Here is an 18,527-nt window from a genome sequence, read left to right as displayed (position 1 = left end):
CTCTCTTTATATCTTTACCCTCTGCTTTCCTGTAGGGCAAGGTGAACTTCCATACCCAATTGAATGTGTATGTTATTCCTTCCTGAAGCCAAATCCAATGAAAGTAAAGCTCACTTATTTCCTCTCATCTTCCCCTTCTTCCTCTCCATTACAAAAGCTCTTCCCTACTTGTTTTATGTGGAATGATTTACTACATTCTACCTCTCTCTTTCTTTTTCTCCTAGTACATTCCTCTCAACATCTAATTTTCTATTTAGATATCATACGTTTCTTTTCAGCTCACATTGTGGCCCCTGCCCGCCCCCCCCCCCCCCGCCTTTTCTCTCTCTTTTCTCTCTCTACACATACATATACATATCCGTACATACATATATACACACACCCATACATATATACATACATATATATGTGTGTGTGTGTGTGTGTGTGTGTGTGTGTGTGTATTCCTTGCAACTATTCTAATACTGAGAAAGGTTTCATGAGTTACAAACATCTTTCCATGTAGGAAGGTAAACAGTTGATCTTTAATAAGTTCTTTATAGTTTCATTTTCCTGTTTACCTTTTCATGTTTCTCTTGATTCTTGTATTTGAAAATCAAATTTTGTATTCAGTTCTAGTCTTTTCAACAAGAATGCTTGAATTCCTCTATTTCATTGAAGTTCCATTTTTTCACCCTGAAATATGATGTTCAGTTTTGCTGGGTAGGTAATTCTTGGTTTTAATCCTATCTCTTTCGACTTCTGGAATATCATATTGCAAGCCCTCTGATCCCGTAGTGTAGAAGGTGCTACATCTTGTGTTATCCTGATTGTGTTTCTACAATACTTGATTTGTTTCTTTCTGGCTGCTTGTAATATTTTCTCCTTGACCTGGGAACTCAGGAATTTGGCTATAATATTCCTAGAAGTTTTCTTTGGGTATCTCTTTCAGGAGGTGATTGTTGGATTCTTCCCATTTCTATTTTACCCTCTGGTTCTAGAATATCAAGACAGTTTTCCTTGATAATTTCTTGAAAGGTGATGTCTAGATTTTTCTCTCTTTTTTTGATCATGGCTTTCAGGTAGTCCAATAATTTTTAAATTATCTCTCCTGTATGCATTTTCTAGCTCAGTTGTTTTTCCAATTAGATACCTTACATTGTCTTCTTTTTTTCATTCTTTTGGTATAGTTTTGTAATTTCTTGATTTCTTATAAAGTCATTAACTTCCATTTGCTGCATTCTAATTTTTAAGGAATTATTTTCTTCAGTGAGATTTTGGACCTCTCTTTCCATTTGGTCCATTCTACTTTTAAGGTATTCTTCTTCTCATTGGCTTTTTGAACTTCTTTTGCCATTTGGGTTAGTCTAATTTTAACGGTGTTATTTTCTTCAGCAATATTTGGGTTTCCTTTTGAAAGCTGTTGACTCATTTTCCCTGATTTTATTATACTACTTTTATTTTCCCCCAAATTTTTACTCTCCTTATCTGACTTGATTTTCAAAATATTTTTTGAGCTCCTCCATATTGATCTGAGACAAATTTATATTTCTCTTGGAAGCTTTGGATGCTGAAACTTTGAGTTTCTTGTCTTCTTCTGGTTGTATGTTTTGATCTTCCTCATCACCAGTGACATAAGAAAATGCTTCTTCAACAAGACAATAAGTATCTGGAGTCTGTTCGCTCTTACCTCCTTCTTCATTTTGTCAGCCAGTTATTGTCTTTTGAGCTCTTTGTTATGTGGAGGGCTCCAGAGGCAACTTCAGCTTCAACAATAGGTGCTGCCACCTGGGTTTTACACTGGGGCCATCCTAAGCTCCCCTCTCAGAAAGATGAGAGACTCTTCCCACTGACTTGTGAAGCTGTCTTTAGCATTTGTGGGTTGAGAAGTCTGAAAACCACAGCAGCTGCCATAAGACCTGCTCCAGCTCTGTCTATGCTGGTGTAGCCCAAGCCAAACTGCGCTTCACTTCCAACCTGGTATAATAAACCTTTCCTGTTGACCTTCCAGATGGTCTTGGACTGGAAGTTGCCAGGCCTAGAGGCCTGTGTGGGCTACCCGAGTCTTTCTTACCTCACCTCCGAGGTTTTCGGCTGGCCAAAACCGGATGCACATATGAGAGAAAGGACGTTCCAGAGTCGAACAAGGGTTGAACTTTATTACAGGGTCTAGTTACAAGTGCAGGGGGGTCTTCCTTAGGAGGAAGAGGGGGAGATTTCCTAAGGAGGCTAGGATCTTAAGGGGTTGGAAGTAGAAGTACAAGCGGGGAGAGAGGGGGAGGGGAGAGAGGAAAGAAGAGGAGCGGAGCCTACTGTCCTCTTGGCTCCTTACGTGCTAAGAGAAGCTTTCAGGCTTCCTCAATCCTACTTAACTCTCCAGCAGCATAGTTTGCATCTAAATACCATGCTGTTAGATAACAATAGTGTGCCCAGATCCGGGATGACCTCGAGGGCAGGGAGACTCCACCCATCACGCATCTCCCGGGGAGAGGCGGAAATACCCGAGCTAGCCAAGCTAGCTCAGTCTGACCTTCTCGGATCCCCGCTGTTCATGGAGGGCCTCGTAAGACTCTAAGATTTAGAAGTCCCACTTTTACCCGCCCGAGACCGTCCACACGGAATTGAGCATCCAATCCCAACAGGAAGTTTGCTTCAGTCTGTCATTTTGTAGTTTCTGCTGCTCTAAAATTTATTTAGAGTTATTTTTTACAGGTTTTTTGAAGGATTTGGAGGGGAGCTCTAGGAGATTCTACCCACCATCTTGAATCTGCCTCCCATTAATGATCATTGTTGCAGGGGACCCTGGGAGCAGGGCAGAATGGAAACAGCTCAGCAAAGATAGTTACCAGTTTTTAAGACAATTTAATTTGTGATATGTAGGTCAATTGAATGCAAGTTATTTGAAGAAAGAACCAGTTTTATGCTTTGTCTTCATGTCTCCAGTACTAACACAATCCTTTGAATACACTAGCATTTAATTAATGATGATTAAATAGAACCACATGAAATTGGGCACTGTTTCTATAACTGTTGATCATAAAGCTCACAAACTCAAAATGTGTCCCATGAAAAGCATTCTGCTGTATATTTCTAAAATTGACCACTATATAATTGTTTCATATAATATCAAAGTAAAACATAAAACATAAACAAAGTATATAGCAAATAACAAAGTAAAGCCTATAAAATCAAAGTAAAATGAAGACCAATGATACAGAGATGAATTCTGCAAAAGAATTTAATGTTAGGTCTCTTATTTTCCATGGACTAAAATTTATCACTTAGTGGCCAGATATCTGGGGATGAGACAGAGAGATAAAACCCATAAATATTGCCCCCATCTGTATGTCCCTACTACCCACAGGTTAATGTAAGAATTAAGTTAGGTGAGATTCCCATGTGTGAGATTGTGAAAGTCTTGGAACATCGGCTTCGTGAATGCATTTTTAAGCTACAGGCAATGAAGAGTGCCTGGACAGTATAGAAATGTGTAAATTGTTAGAATCAGTATTTAAAAACTATTCTTCAATTTAATAGGATAAAAAAAGACGGGGTAAAAGGATAAGCCAGGAAGTAGGAAGACGAGAATTGTTGTTTTATGGCTGATTATAGAGATCATTATTGACTTTTTAATTAATTAATTAATTTTTAGTTTTTAACATTTACTTCCACAAGATATTGAGTTCTGAATTATCTCCCCATCTGTCCCCTCTGCCCACCCCAAGATGTCATACATTCTGATTACCCCTTCTCCCTATATGCCCTCCTTTCTATCACACATCTCCCTTCTCTCATCCCCTTCCCCTCTGTTTTCTTGTAGGACAAGATGGATTTCTCCACTCCATTGCCTGTATGCCTTATTTTCCAGTTGCCTGTAAAAACAATTTTTAACATTCATTTTTCAAACTTCCAACTTCTCCCCATTTGTCCCTCCCCACCTCCCCGTTATGTTTTTCAGGAATTCTTCTCCCGATTGGCTTTTTGGATCTCTTTTGCTATTTGGGATAGTCTATTTTTTAAGTTGTTATTTTCTTTTTTTGAGAATAGACAGTATTCTTTTTTTTTAATGTTTATTTATTTTTAGTTTTCAATATTCATTTCCACAGAATTTTGAGTTCAAAATTACCTTACCATCTCTCCCATCCCCCACCACAAAACGCTGTGCATTATGATTGCCCATTACCCCAATATGCCCTCCCTTCTATCACACCCCCTCCCTTCCTTTATCTCAATCTTCTCTCTTTTCTTGTTGCTCTAGATAGATTTCTATACTCCATTACCCGTATTTCTTATTTCCCAATTTTATGCAAAAACAGTTCTCAACATTTGTTCCTAAAACTTTGAGTTCCAACTTCTCTCCCTTCCTCCCTTTCCACCCATCCCCACTTAGAAGGCAAGCAATTCAATATAGGCTATATATATGTAGACTTCCATAGTAGTTATGTTGTATAAGACTAACTATATTTCCCTCCATCCTATCCTGTCCCCAAATTTCTTCTATTCTCTCTTTTGACCTTGTATTCCCCAAGAGTATTTACTTTTAATTGCTGCCTCCTCCCATTTGTCCTCCCTTCCATCATCCTCCTCACCCTGCTTATCCCCTTCTCCCCTACTTTCCTGTAGTGTAAAATGGGTTTTATACCAAATTGAGTATGCATCTTATTCCTTCCTTTAGTCAAATGTGATGAGAGTAAGCTTCACTTTTTCCCTCTCAATGCCCCCTTTCTCCCTGCATTGAAAAAGCTTTTTCTTGCCTCTTTTATGAGAGATGATTTGTCTCATTCCACTTCTCCCTTTCCCCTCCCAATATATTCCTCTCTCACCCATTAATTTTATTTTTTTAGATAGCGTCCCTTCCTATTCAACTCACTTTGTGCTCTCCGTCTATATACATATATGTGTGTGAATAATCCCTCCAACTACCCAAATACTGAGAAAAATTTAAAATATTATCTTTCTACATAGGAATGTAAACAGTACAACTTTAGTTGAACTTGAATCTTTTATGACTTCTCTTTCCTGTTTACCTTTTCATGCTTCTCTTGCTTTTTGTGTTTGAAACTTAGATTTTCTATTCAGTTCTGGTCTTTTCCCTAAGAATACTTGAAAGTCCTCTATTTCATTGAATGACCATTTTGTCCCTTGAAGGATTATACTCAGTTTTGCTGGGTATGTGATTCTTGGTTTTAATCCCAGTTCCTTTGATTTATGGAATATCATACTCCAAACCTTTGATCCCTTAATGTAGAAGCTGCTAGGTCTTGTGTTATCCTGATTGCATTTCCACAATCCTGGAATTGTTTCTTTCCAACTGCTTGCAATATTTTCTCCTTGACCTAGGAACTCTGGAATTTGGCCACAATATTCCTAGGAGTTTCACTTTTTGGATCTCTTTCAGGAGGTGATTGGTGGATTCTTTCAATATTTATTTTGCCCTCTGGTTCTAGAATATCAGGGCAATTTTCCTTGATAATTTCATGAAAGGTAATGTCTAGGCTCTTTTTTTGATCATGGCTTTCAGGTAGTCCCATAATTTTAAAATTGTCTCTCCTGGATCTATTTTCCAGGTCAGTTGTTTTTCCAGTGAGATATTTCACATTATCTTCTATTTTTTCATTTTTTTTTTGTAATTTCTTGATTACTTGTCAAGTCATTAACTTACATCTGCTCCATTCTAATTTTTTTAAAAAAATCTCTTTTCTTCAGTGAGCTTTTTAACCTCTTTTTCCATTTGGCTAATTGTGCTTTTTAAAACATTCCTCTCCTCACTGGCTTTTTGGACCTCTTTTACCATTTGAGTTAGCCTGCTTTTAAAGGTGTTATTTTCCTCAGCATTTTTTGGGGTCTCTTTTAGCAAGCTATTGACTCGCTTTTCATGATTTTCTTGCATCTCTCTCATTTCTCTTCCCAATTTTTCCTCCACCTCTCTTACTTGATTTTCAAAATCCTTTTTGAGCTCTTCCATGGCCTGAGGTGATTGCATATTTATTTTAGAGGTTTTTGGATTTAGATGCCTTGACTTTTATGTCTTCCTCTAATGGTAAGCATTGTTCTTCCCCATCCAAAAAGATGGAAGAAAATACCTGTCCACTGAGAAAGTAGCCTTCTATAGTCTTATTTCCCCCCTTTTGGGGCATTTTCCTAGCTAGTTACTTGACTTTTGAGTCCTTTGTCAAGAAGAGGGTATAGCTCTCAGTTCCTCCAAGGTGACACAATCATGTGACAGGAGTTTACTTCTCTCCTGACCTACGCTCTGTTTTGTGAGCAGGTTTCCCTCTCCAGAGACTCCACCATCCAACACTTCTCACCTCTGGGCTGACTCTCATGGCTGAAATCCAGATCAGGTGCTCAATTCCCCCAGCGTCTTTAAGCCAAGGGCTCCAAAAATGGATGCTGCTGCTGCAGTGGCTGCTGCTGGTGGGGCCAGACTCCGTTCCCTTCTCTCCCAGGTGGAAGAAACTCCTCACTGACCTTTTAAGCTGTTTTTGACATTTGTGGGTTAAGGGATCCAGGAACCACAGCTGCTGCATGTGGCACCTTGAGGCCTGCTCCAGTCCTGTCCCTGCAGTGCCATGCATGTGGTCAAGGCTGGGCTGTGCTCTGCTCTGCACCCTATGGGATGCACCATTCCTGTTGGCCTTCCAGGCTGCCTTGGGCTGGAAATCTTTTTCATTGCAACGTTTTGTGGCTTCTATTGCTCTAGATTTTCGTTTAGAGTCATTTTTAACAGATATTTTATGGGTTATGGGGGGGTAGCTTCCACAGGTCTGTCTTTCTACTCCACCATCTTGGCTCCACCCCTAAGTTGTTATTTTCTTCAGCATTTTTTAGGTCCCCTTTAGCAAGAAGTTGACTCCTTCTCATGATTTTGTTGCATCACTCATTTCTTTTTCCAATTTTTGTTCAACTTCTCTTACTTGATTTCAAAATCCTTTTTGAGCTCTTCCATGACCTGAGATCTATTTATATTTTTATTGGAGGTTATGGATATAGTAGCTTTGACTTATTTGTCTTCTTCTGTTGCATATTTTGGTCTTCCTTGTCATCAAAGTCAGATTCTGTTGTCTGATTCTTTTTTCCAATTTTTGCTTATTTTCCCAGTCATTTACTTGACTTCTGAGCTTTGTCAAGGCAGCTGTCTTCTTCCAGTGGGGGTGATGTGGTGTGTACTGTCAGATGCTCAGTCCCTCCACAATCTATGAGCTTAGAGCTCCAGAAACAATCACTTGTTTAGTCCCTGATGTGGCTTCCCTGGGCTACTCCACCCCCTCTGCTGCCCTGGAACTGGCGTCAGACCACTATGCTTTCTCATGTAGTTCAGACAGGCTTTTCCCACTGATATTCCAATTTGTCTGTTCCATTTTGGGGTTGGGAGGTCTGGTAAACACCAGGTGCTAGAAATTCAGTCCCCTGAGACGTGTTGAAGTTCCTTCTCTGCCAGTGCAGCCCAAGCTGGACCCTGCTCCCAGCCTGGCAAGGTTGACGCTTCCCGTCAACCTTCCAGGCTTTCTTGAGAAGGAGATTTGATTCACTCGGCCATTCTGTGAGTTCTGCAGCTCCAGAATTTGTTTAGAATCATTTTTTCCATGTATTTGGCTGGCCTTCGTAGAGAGCTCTAGCAAGTCTCTGCTTCTTCTCTGCAATCTTGGCTTCACCTCTACCCATTATTGACTTTTAAAAATAGATTAATATTACAGAATCATAAAATAGTAGTTTTTCAAGCAATCTTGAGGAATCATTTATTTGAGCTCCTTTCTAAGCCATAAATATATGTTCTATACTTATCCTTCTTGCTACTTTAACATGCATTCCTAAACTCTTCTAATGCTCTCCCATTTTCCTCCTCTATGAGGACCCCACCTATAATTATTTTTAACCATTTTATGCCAATTGGTTAGTTCATAATATCACAGAATTTTAGAGTTGAAAGAAGTTAGTAGTCATCTAGTCTACCCTGAAAAATGATTCCTTGTGCAGTAATGCAAAAAGTGGTTTGGTTTCAGCCCTTGGATTTATTCCCCAAGGCCATTTTCTTGGGGATGGGTCTAATTGTCTGGTTTTCTTGACCTCCAAATTCACTTTGCCTTTCCAACACTGAATTCTGCCCCCTAGGGCCAAGTAGACCGAATCTAATCTTTCTTCCAAGAATCAACCCTACAAAAGCACAGAATCATGGAACCACCTGTCTGGTGACCTATGTCTGTCTCTTTACCAGACACATATTGCTAAGTCCTCCAATATGGCTTCACCTGGAACAGCTCAAGGGCCTCTGATCATCTTGGTTGCTCTTCTCTGGGTGGTCTCCAGCTTATCAAAATCCTTTTTCAAATGTAGCACCTCAAACTGCAAATCCTATTTAATGAATAACTTACAAATTAATTCTATCCACTTCACATGAATTTAGATGAGAAGGAGTTTTGTGTCTTTATTTTGATGAATGAAATACTTTTAAATGACCTCAGCATCAGTACTTGGTTGAGGTTTCCCCCTTTACTGCTTGTTATTCATTTCACAAACATTAAGGAATCTAGTTTCTTAACATCTTTCACCAGAACAACTGTTAAAACCCTCCTTATTGGTCTTACTGCTCCTCCTCTCCATATTTTTCAATCTCCCCTCCACACAGCTGCCTAAATATTTTGGTTGCATTGCTCTCCTGTTCAACAATCTTCAGTAGCTCTCCATTACCTCCTGGATAAAACATCAGCAGTCACTCAGTCTGCCACATGCCTCTCCACTGTCTGGTTCAATTCTACTAGCTTTCTAGCTAAATGCAGGACCATTCCCCTTTACCCATTCTCTGTCACACGTACTAGACAACTGCTTATTCCCTTAACTTGATATTCCATCTTCCATCTCCATGATTTGCCCAAGCTTCTCTCCAAGCCTAGAAAATACAGCCTTCTCAGCTCTTCTCTCAAAGCTTTATCTTCTCTTTCCCTCTGTGATGACCCGAACCCTTCAGGTACTAATCTTTTCTTCTTCCTCAAAAGCCATTCCTAGTGAATTTTTGCTTCTTCCTTCCCTTATCATTGTATCTGCAAGAGATTATAATCTGCTTGTCAAAATTTTCATTCTTTGCCTTTGTATCCTTAGCACCCAGAACAGTGCCTGACATATAGTGAGTGCTAAGTAAATATTTATTGAATTGAATTAATTTTCCAACATTTGCAACGTACTGGGGAAATACAGCAATAAAACACTGTCCCTGCATTCTACAATCTTAAAATCTTTTGGTGGATAAGTGTTGTCAGAGTTACAGAGGGCAAATCAAGGGCATAAGAAGATCCTAATCACCCCTTCTACCCCACACCTACTGGTATAACATGAAGTATATGGTAGGATGACTTTAGAGATTAGGATATCTGTTTCATGTTATTATACTAAGTATTTATCAAATTTCAAACTATGTCTGAAGCACTGGTCTTGGCTGTAGGGTACAAAGAGAAGGACCACATATGCAGATGGGTCATACCAATAAAGTCAAAGAAGGAGAGAGCCCTGATAACCAGGGACATCAGGAGATCCCTGAGAGCTGCCCTTGAAAGCCTTGCATGGAGCTGGGATGCTAAGAGGTGGAAATATCTTCTAAGGCTCAGAAAGATGACATGACCACTCAATCAGTCAGGACTAGAACCAGAATTCAAAGTCAGGTCCCCTGATTCCAAATCCAGTACTCCTGCTATGCCTCTCTGCCAGGAAGTAATGATACCAAAGAGGAATCACCTACTAGGATGAAAATCAAAAGCAAGTTGTTCAGTGTAGTGAGCAGTCCACAGAACTGACTGCCTAACCTGACCCACTTCCATTGACCATACCTCAGTTTCCTCATCTAGAAAACATAGTTGGACTCAATCTCAACAGTCCCTCACAGTTTTTAATCAATGATACAGTGTTTTAATTTATGTGATTGCTTTATTATATTGCATTTTCTTAATAGGGGTCAGAAGGAGAGGCAGATTATTCCAGGTCTTCATTTCTTTTTCTCCTAAAACTTTTGGCATCAAGCACCAGTGGTGTTTATATTTTCTTTTATTGAGTTCTCTCCTGACTTGATTTAAATTCCTTCTGCTGGTTGCTCTCGGAGTCCCCCATTACTAGAACACTCCTCACAGACTGCTCAGCTTAGAGGGAAGAATATTACTTTTTTATTGGTAATTGCACTACAGATCATTATACGAAAAAAGATTCATTCTTTTTGTGAGGCATAAAACCAAGTTCCTGTCTGGGTTGCGGATGTGAAAAATCCCCAGACACTTAAGGAAGAAGAGTGGGTGTATTAACTCTCAAGGAGCTCTGGCCAAATCCCATGAAAAGCTTCTCTCATCTCTGCTCCGGGGACTGTGGCTGCTCTCGGTGAACGGACCACTTTGTACAATTACAACAAAGTATCAGGAAAATTCTCTGGGGTTTCATCTGTGCCATTTGCCAATGCAAAATTGAAAAGCATTTTGTATGAGGGAAGCCTTTACAATAGCTAGGAAGATGAATGAATACTTTAACTCAATTAGCAGAAGTGATAGGAAAAATAATTGAATGGACCTTTAAAAAGGAAGTCAGGATCAAAAAAAAAAAAAGGATGAGTTTTCCATTTTTAAAAGCTTATTTTATGAGGACTGTGTTTTTTTTTTCCTCTAAAGGCATCAAAAACAGGTAAAATATTCAATCAAATAGGGAAATTGAAGGCATGGAAAAGCATGCACGAAATACCATTTTTGTTTTTAACTTGGTATATTAGAGTTTTCCTTTCTTTCCATCTCATTCTCAAGCCTCTGCATTATCCCAGGCTGCTTCCTTTCCCTCCCCCCTCAGAGTTAAACATTTGCCAAATCTTTTCACATTCCAACATTGGAGTCCTTTTCCCTTCTCACAGAGTCATCACCTTTGCTCAGACCCTTGTCATCTCTCATTTCCATTATTGTAGCACCATCCTCCTTCTGGTCCCTCCCCACTGCAATTTATTCCCCAGGGAACTGCCAAAGCCATCTTCCTTAAGCTCAAATCTGACCACACCCTTGCCCCAATCAGAGAACATCAGTCACTTCACAGTATTACCTCTAAGAAATAATAAAAAATATCTCTTCTTAGCTTTTCCTTCTCTTCATAACTTTGCCCAACTTTTCTTTCTAGCCTCGTTCTATATAGCTCCCTTTCCTACATCATCAATCTTACTGGCCTTTTCTCTGATAATTGTACCCAGTGCTCCATCTCCCTTCTTGTTATCAGGAATGCAGTCTCTCCTTACTTCAACTTCATTAAATCCTATCTTCCAGTCTTAGCTCAAGAATAACCTTGTGTGTGAAGCCTTTAAAGATGGCTCTGACTCCCAAGTCCCTACTGATTTCTATTAATTCTGTTAATATTTCTTCTTAATATGTGTGTGTCCATTAGAATCTAAGATCTTTCAGAGTGGAGATTATTTCACTCTTTATGTTTTTATCCACAGTGCCAGCAGAGGGCCTGGCATGTAATGGGTATCTCATGCATGTTTGTTGATTATGACATGTAGACACACATGCATAAATATACATATATATACATATATATATTTGTGTGTGCATTAAATAGGACAGCTAGGTGGCACCATAGTGCATAGTCTTGTGTCTAAAGTCAGGAAGACATAAGTTCAAATCTGACCTCAGATACTTACTAACTGTGTGACCCTAGACAACTTACTTAACACTATTTGCCTCCGTTTTATTATCTGTAAAATGAACTAGAGAAGGAAATGACAAAATGTTTCAGCATCTCTGTCAAGAAAAACCCAAGTATGGTAATGAAGAGTGGGACACAACTGAAAGGACTGAACATCATGACCTTCATACTCATTAGAGATATAAACACACACATATGCATGTATTTACATGTCTACTAGCTGTATTATATACACGTTTATTAACCTATTAATATGCATGTGTGTTAACCTATACTAGATACAAACATGAGTTTATATATATATATATATACATATATATATATGTATGTATGTATTTCTGTATAGTATTTGCTTATATGGATGATAGTTGTATACCCAAGTAGAATGCAAAGTCTTTGAGCACAGTGACCATTTCATTTTTTTAACTCTGAATATCCAGGATCTAGCATAATGTTTATTTCTTTTTCGAATTTAGTATGTATCTGGTATATCTAATTAAATAATTAGTCTATCCAACCAAGGTATTTAAATTGACACAAGGGTGTCACGTCAAAACAAAAGAGGTTCCTGAAAACCATCTTTGTCACCATGTATAGCGTTTTCACTATATGCTATTGAGTTTTCACTTTGTTTACTCTGGTCCTCTCAAAACTAAATTTATCTAAGATTCTTCTCCAAGCTTTCATTTTCACACATAGTCTCAATATGGACCAGTTCACCTTTTGGAAGTCTCTGGAAACTCTGATATAGCCAGATTCTGACATTGGCTCCAATGACATAGAGCTGACAGGTAGCAGAAGTTGAGACTTCTATGCCTAGAAGAATAAATGAACGCTATCTCTGGAGCTGGGGGCTTGTCTGGCACATAGGTTGTTAAAGTAAACAGAAAGTACTGGTGACAAGAGACTCTACCCAACCGAGCAGGGGATGGGGAGGGTATTATTTTTACAACGAAGTCTTCTGTTGATAAAAACAAGGTTGACCCCGTTAGTGGGGGCTTCATAAATCTTTCTTGACTGAAGGTTCCTGGCCATGTAGATTGGAGAGTGGACAAAAGAATCCTCAGAGCCAGGATGTGAATTCTCTACACTGTACATGTGAGGAGTACCTCAGGGACTCTGCAAAAATACATCCTTGGCCAGGCCAGTCAGGCCCAGCTCTTGTTCCCTGCCTGCTTTCAACTGCTCCTAATAACTATTTTAATTTTGGAGTCTTCCCTCTCCCTGGTGTTCGAAAATATTCTGGAAGTCACATGGCCTTTTTTTTTCTTCAAATACCATTTTATTTTGTCTAACTTGTAAAACAATTTTCAATGTTTCAATAATCCCAAACAAAAAAAATTGGAGTAGATACAATTTTTCTCTTCAAATGAGAACTTTGTAATATTTTTTAAATGATAAAAGATCTACTATTATCAGGTTTCTCACAATGTGTATGGTTCATGTTTAAAATATTTTTTTTGCAACCCAATACTTTTAAATTGCAAAATGGAGAAAGTTTTATAAAAGACTTTTTTTCTAATAGGGAAGTCTAAAACAGCAGATTTTTGTTAAACAGTTGCTCACAATATCCATACTACAATAGGAATTTAAATTGAATGGGATGAAAGGCAGTGGTACTCCATTGCCATAGCCGTTTCTGAAGGTATTCCAATTTTGGCAGATGCTGAGATTTATGCTAAACATTTATTGTATAAATGTTATTTTGTTCAATTCGACAAACACATATATCTTAGCTACTATATGCAAGCCACTCTCATGTAGAATCATGTTAATATTATTAATAATAATGATGTCAGTTATATGACACTTTAAAGTCTAGGAAGTATTTTACAAATATAATCTTATTTAAGCCTCACAATAATAGTCTAAAATCGTTCCTGTGGTGCATTGGCAGTTACATTTTTACAGATGAGGAAATGATCTCAGGGAGATTAAATAACTTGTTTGTGGTCACACAGCTAGCCAGGGTATGCAGCAGGATTTGAACATAGGTCTCTCTCTTTTTTTCCTTAGTACTATTTTATTTTTTTCCAATTGTATATAAATATAGTTTTTTTCCTACTTAATAGTATTTTATTTTTCCAATTACACGTAAAGATAGTTATCAACATTCACTTTTATAAGATTTTGAGTTTCAAATTTTCCCCCTTCCTTCTCCTTCCCCCCTCCGCCAAGATGGCATGCAATCTGATATAGGCTATACATGTGCAATAATGTTAAACATATTTCCACATTAGTCACTTTGTGAAAGAAGAATTGGAACAAAAGGGAAAAACCACAAAAAAAAAAAAAAGAAAAAGGGGAAAAAGTCTGCTTCATTCTGCATTCAGATTCATAGTTCTTTTTTGGAATATGCTCAGTATTTTCCATCATGAGCATTTCAGAATTGTTTTGGATCATAGTATTGCTGAGAAGAGCCAAGTTTAAAAAACATTGGTCATCACACAGAGTTGTTGTAACTGTATATAATGTTTTCCTGGTTCTGCTTAATTCACTCAGCATCAGTTCATATAAGTCTTTTCAGGGTTTTTAAAATTTGTCTGCTCATCGTTTCTTATAGCAAAATTGTATTCCATTATATTATCTTCATTATCCATCAATAATTTATAAATTAAGAGGAATATATATATATATAGTTTTAATATATATTACATATATGTATATTGTATTACATATATGTAATATAAAAAGCAATAGTAAGTAATATAAATTAAAAATTTTTTTCAATATCATAGCTCTTTTTGAACATGTCTAATATTGAATAGAAATCTATACGTGTGCTAAATATTGGTTCCATTGATAATATTTGCTTTACCACTATAAGCTCTGTATATGTGTGTAGATACATACACACAGATCAAATGGAATGGATTATTTTGATAATTATTTCTCATGATATAGCAAAGTACATTATATATACATTCATGCATGTGTGTATGTATATGTATGCACTATACATAGTATATAGTGTTTATATATGTATGTCTGTGTATGTATATATGTTTATGTGTACTATGAGATCACTCCCTCATTACTTCTGTTTAATTATCTTCCTACTGTCTATTGTAACAACAATGTACTCTCCAAAGGCTGGTTATTATTAGCACTAATAATAAAGTATTAGGTTGTGGTACTTAGCTAGCTTGTGTCATGGATCCCTCTTTCAATTGGCCTGGAGTAGTCTATGGACCCTTTTAAAAATAATGTTTTTCAATACATATAATAAAATATAAAGGAAATTAAAATGAAAGATTATTTTTTTAAATACACAGATAATTACTCAGATCTGGGGTAAGGACTCTTGGCATTAAATCAACAGCACTGTTCAGTGTGGCAAAGTGCTAACCTAATCTGATGTTAACAATGACTCGTGGGTGCAGATAGTACAATGAACATGCCCATTTTACTGATGAAGAAGATTTGGACTCGATGAAGGCAGCTGCTCCCCTATACGCCAGGGGACTCATTGGCCATGCCCAGCTTCCTGACCATCATTTCAGTGCTCTTTGGAGGATGATCCATTCACTGCCTCTCCGTAGGCAACACTTTAGAAATCTAGAATTTTGAAAGCACACATTCTTCCCACAGTCATGCAGGTCATTTTTATCTGTACTTTAATGGATGAACAAGTTTATCCATATGTATTCTCTGTTCCCAAAGCTGCAGCTCCGAAATCATCCCCATGACTGCATCATCTCATAGCCTGTCCATTCCTTCCATAGGCTCTTCACACATAATATGGCAGGGGCCTTCTTTGAGATGTATTGACATCTTCTGGGTCCTAGGGGGACAGTTGGCTAGTGGACCAGTAGCCACTACTGGCTCTCCCTCCCTCCCTCTTGCTGGCTGGCCAGGTCCCCTCCTTTTCTGGTTGTAGAACTCCCTGTGGATATAGTCCTTTTGTAGCACTTTATGTCACAGACCTTCACTGGGAACACATTAGAGATAACTGACTCTTGTCAAACACTCCTCCATTGCCTTTGCGGTGATGTTTAACTTCACTTTTTTTCAGAGATTGGGGCATTTAATGCCTTGTAAGATATATAGTGTTACCTTCCAGTCACCATATTAATTTCAAAAAGATTGACCTTTGTTTCAGGAAAACTGTGGAATTTTTAAGAACACTGCACAGTTTCTGAAAGGCAGCCAAGTGCCCTCTCCATATGCCATAATTTTCTAAAATGTTTGCATAGCAGTGACTTTGATTTGTCCTCCAAATGTATAGCATATTCTAGACATAATACATGCTTCATCCACTTGGTTTGACCTGTGTGGATTGCTGAACCTCACTCTTGAATGATGATCAGACTCATTTAGGAGGATCATCAATATTTTGAGGCTTGATAAAATTCTCACATTACCATTAATCATGGATGTCTGGAGGAACTCATCATCTAAAATGCTTCCTTCTTAGCTGAACATCCTCCATGATGGTGAGAAATACCTTTGGTGAGCACACAGCTTCCTGACATAGAACTCCCTTGAGGTTAGTAATCAGAGCAAAACTGAATCTATTGTCATAACTCCCCAGGATTCCGATATAATTCTCACATTTGTGTAGGGGACTTCTTGTTGGAGGAAAAGATCTGAGGCATTTGTTAAACCCCAGAAATATTTCTTTTTAGTAGTCAACAATCATTAAGTTTAGAGAGGTTTTCTATTTTCTACGCATTCCAACCGAGTGACTCTAAAGGTGTGATCTGCTGTTTATGAAAATCATCTTGTCCCCATTTCACATGCACAACAAAAGGTCCTTGATCCATTTGATGATCATTCTCATAGAGGATTTTTTCTTTTCTTCTTTCCTTTTTATTTATTTATTTATTTGTTTTTTTACCAAGAAAGGAAAGTAGGTCTATGGATCAGCAATGACTGATATTTTATTAGGAACCCAGTAAATTACAGATTCTTATCTATTTAAATTGACAAATGAATAACTGTGTTGAAGAAATGCCAGAAAGATTGACATTAAGAAATTGGAACTAAAACCACAACAATAAAAGATGAGCTGGTCGTGATAGCGAGGGATAAACAACAACCAGCCTTTAGGTTCCAACAACATTCACTCGCTGTCAAGAGAACTAGGAGAATGCATCAGACTAGGATTTTAGTGGAAAACAAATAAAATCAACATATTTAATGTTTTTTAAACTTGATTTTATTCCTTTAAAAGGGGGTTTTTAACCTCAAATTTATGAATTTTTAAATTACATTTTGATATTTTAATATAGTTTGTATCTTTTTATAATTCTATATAGTTAGTTCCATGCATTTAATGCCATCCTTCTGAGAGGGAGCCCAAAGACTTCAGACTACTTTAGAGGACCATGGCACAAACAAAGGCTGAAAGCCCCTGGTCTTGGGCACAGTCTACTTATAACCCTTTTCTCTCACTCAGGAGTGAAAATTCTGCTCCAACATACCCCAGAGCTTTGCCCTCAATTCCTGTAAAAAGTATTCACCAGTACTTGGAAAAATATTATTCTTTATTTGAAGACCAGAAAGTAGTAAATAGGAGTAACAGAAAAGTAAAGCTTAATTAATCATGGGTGTCAAAATTGGTTTATGTTACTAGCAAGCATACTTTCTACTGTCACACATCAGAGGGTGACAATTTCACATCAGCCCTCCTGCTGTTATCCCTAAGCAGGATCGGTCTTTCCCTGACCTTTCTCCCAAACTCCAGACCTATTCTCTATCAGTAGGAGATCTCTGATTAGATATACCTGCATCAGGGTAGTGTCTGTGCAACTCTACAGAAGGAAGCTTATGTGAGAGAGCTTGTCAAACAAGAGGCTGAATATCTGCCATTTTTTAGCCTACTTTTTCTTGAGTTCTCCTTTGCAACAAATAATCAAGTGAAGCTTCTATACTAAATGACTGTTCAACTAAGAAAGCAACATTTTGTTCTCATAATGCCTCAACTATGATTACCTTTGTCCCCCAATTGGTTCCTCCTCTTCTTTTCTTTATTTCTTTTATGCCAATGTCATTCACCTTTTCTTCCTTGCTTGAAACTGAGGGGTGGCTTGGGAACAGTAAGTATAGAGTAGGGGAAAGGAACGTGGAGCTAAGAGACATGGCTTTAGATTCCCTCTCAGCCCCTTAAGAGCTAGGGAGAGGGAAGGAAAAAAAAGGAAAGAAATTTACATGGAAACAATTACATATTTAAAAGGAATACCAAGTTGTACATAATAAATCTGCAGTTTTATGTGTAATCAGCTTTTTATTCTACCATGTTATGGAAATGCTTGTTTTATTCCATAAATTAAAAAAAAAAAGTAAAAAGAACTGATGCTCAGTTTTCTCATCTATAAAATGGGGTAGCATTTATCCTATAAGATTGCTGTAAGGATCACATTAAAGTGTTTATTTAAAGAGCTTCATAACATTCAAGACACTGTACAAATGGTGAGCTCTGATTACCTTTTATTTACCTAATTACCAATTTACTTCATTACCTCTCTCCCCACATCTAAGTGATTTGTACCCATGCTCTCTCTCTCATGCATTCCTTCCTCTCTATCATTGTCTCTACTTCCTGTCTATACAATTGAAATATACAGATAGCATGAATGCTCATTGCCAATGTCTGCCCATCCACTCCACATGTCACACTGTGGTCACAAACCTCATACAGCCTACCCCTCATCTGCTAGATCTCCCTCATGGTCTCCCCTATCCTTAAGACCTTCTTTGAACTGCTCACTCTGTACCTCACTGTGAGGAGAGGTTGTCAAAAGTAAGAGGTGAGATAATGCATAAGAGAATTTCAAGGCAACACCTGACCTCATCGCTTATGCCATAGCTGAGCAGGAGTAGATTGCTTGTCCATGCTCAAGATGTTATAAGTAGGGGAGAGTCTCAGCCTCAGAAAATCTCTCCCAGTG

General features: G+C 38.0%; 1 protein-coding gene across 5 annotated transcripts in view; it reads left to right on the top strand.

Annotated features, from left to right (window-relative positions):
- Window positions 1-18,527, top strand: part of AGMO (alkylglycerol monooxygenase) — a 413,111-nt gene that overhangs the window by 70,514 nt on the left and 324,070 nt on the right. The window lies entirely within an intron of this gene.

The sequence above is a fragment of the Notamacropus eugenii genome, chromosome 3 (genome assembly GCF_028372415.1).
Source record: "Notamacropus eugenii isolate mMacEug1 chromosome 3, mMacEug1.pri_v2, whole genome shotgun sequence".
NCBI lineage: Eukaryota > Metazoa > Chordata > Mammalia > Diprotodontia > Macropodidae > Notamacropus > Notamacropus eugenii.
Note: the sequence above shows the minus strand (reverse complement) of the source record. Positions and strands in the feature narration are given on the sequence as shown.